The sequence below is a fragment of the Lissotriton helveticus genome, chromosome 9, assembly GCF_964261635.1.
Source record: "Lissotriton helveticus chromosome 9, aLisHel1.1, whole genome shotgun sequence".
NCBI classification, from domain to species: Eukaryota; Metazoa; Chordata; class Amphibia; order Caudata; family Salamandridae; genus Lissotriton; species Lissotriton helveticus.
This window is the reverse complement of record NC_136070.1, coordinates 1065329177-1065331141: the sequence shown is the minus strand read 5'-3', so window position 1 is coordinate 1065331141 and position 1965 is coordinate 1065329177. Positions and strand designations below refer to the sequence as shown.

General features: G+C 47.4%; 1 non-coding gene across 1 annotated transcript; it reads left to right on the top strand.

Annotated features, from left to right (window-relative positions):
* Nucleotides 1–1312: 1312 nt before the first annotated feature.
* Nucleotides 1313–1384, top strand: TRNAA-UGC (transfer RNA alanine (anticodon UGC)). Its single transcript has one exon. It is a non-coding gene; the product is annotated as a tRNA-Ala (tRNA).
* The last annotated feature ends 581 nt before the right edge of the window (nt 1385–1965 follow it).

Below are 1965 nucleotides of genomic sequence, written 5' to 3'. Positions count from 1 at the left end.
ACTATGTGTTATAATTTTATATGTTATAAATTGTTTGTATAAATATTGTTAATTTTTTTTAATATAGTAGTTTTGAAATTTAATGTAATATTTTATTGCCATTTTTAGGTCTCGCGTCAGCGAAAGACCTACTGCTGCCCACCTAGCTCTGAAGGGACCACAGACCGGGGCACGAGCGCCGATTGCACCTCGTGGACGCGCATGCCCCGCCTCCTGAGCCGTGCACATCTCAGTCAGTCAGCCATGCCTCTCATTCGCGCGCGCACACACACACACACACACACACACACACACATAAAGTATACACACACACAGGTGACCCCCTCCCAACCTGCTCACGCGCACACACACACACACAGTCACACACGCACATCCATACACTCGAAGTGCCCATCTCCTGTCTCGCTAGCCTGGTGCACCACAAAAGACGTCCCCCCTACTCACCGGGCTGACTCAGGACTCCCCCGCTGCTCTCCAGGCCGGTCTTTCCTCCTCAGGTGTGTGTCAGCGACGCAGGCTTGGCAGCAGTCGGGGCTCTCCATGATCACGCACCGCAAATCTTCCGGCTGGCTTCGTGGATGACGAGCTTCCTAGACGTCCGATGTGCACGCTCACGGTACACGGAAACGCGCACAGCGTGACTGAGTGTGCGCCCGTACAGCTGAGGCGCATGCTCACGACATTATCCTTCGCTTGTTTTTACAGTTTTCGATGCCACAGTTGTAAATTATGTGTGAATTCTGCACGGATTATTTTGCTTATTGTTTTTCACGGTGTGTTCTTTAAGAGTTTAGAAGGTAGGCGACCGAAATTGGGATTTTGAACTATGTGTGCTTCCACTTACTGATCCTAGAAACAGCGTTTCATTTGCTAAGCCATGAGTATATTAATAAACCAAATAGGATTAAGTGATGATAGTGATTTCCACAACAATTGGAGGGATTGCTTGGCCATCGAAGATACTCCAAATAAGTAACATTGGTGAGAGGCAACCCTGGATGTTGCTTTTCCTTTTAAAATAAGAACATCTGGCATCATGTTCCTTTTTTCGGTCTTGGCACCGCATATTACAGTGGAGGTGAGAAATGAGGGTTGGGGATTTTACAGATATACCGTGTAGACAGCACTTCCGCTACCGCCCTGTGAGGAGAATGATGAGGGAAAGGGCAAAAAAACGGACACACTCGGCTCTGTCTAAGTAGATTAAAAACACCTAAGAGGAAGGAAAATTGCCAGACAACGCACATTCTGTCACCGCAGGGCTTTCTGCAGGAGGAAATAAGGGAAAACGTGGGCAATAGCTTTTCAGCTAGGGGATGTAGCTCAGTGGTAGAGCGCATGCTTTGCATGTATGAGGCCCCGGGTTCAATCCCCGGCATCTCCAGTGCATTATTTTTTTTTGTTACAAAGTTGTTTCATAGATTTCATTGCAGTTTTCTTCTCCACATGCACGAGAGAAGCAAGCACCCCTCGCTCAGCCATAGTGTTACACTCTGACGTCACATTGCCAGACAGGAGTGCTGCGTATGCGCCTTATATTCCTGCCAACAGACTGAAGCAACCATGGGCTCAGCATGAAGCAACCATGGGCTCATCGGCAGGGCCACGGGCGGCTGTGGAAGCTGGCAGAAATGGAAACACAGAACTCCTCTCCGGTATACGATTCAATGTTTGTTTTTAGGTATACAAAGGCTTTATTGATAAGATTATCAGAGGACGCAGACCTCTCTCGAGGGCTATACACGAGTACCCCCACTGATTTCTGGGAGTTGTAGTGTGTTGCAACTCAGCTGATCCAATAGAATTAACAAACCTGTAATCGATCATTTGAAACAACACAGGGCATTTTGTTTAGTTCTATCGGTGGAGTCACCCGGCAAATTTCTTCACGTACAGTTAGCCCTCAATGCTGTGATAAGTCAATTGCTAAAATCACAGAGCTTTCACATGGTGAGAAAACGGGGC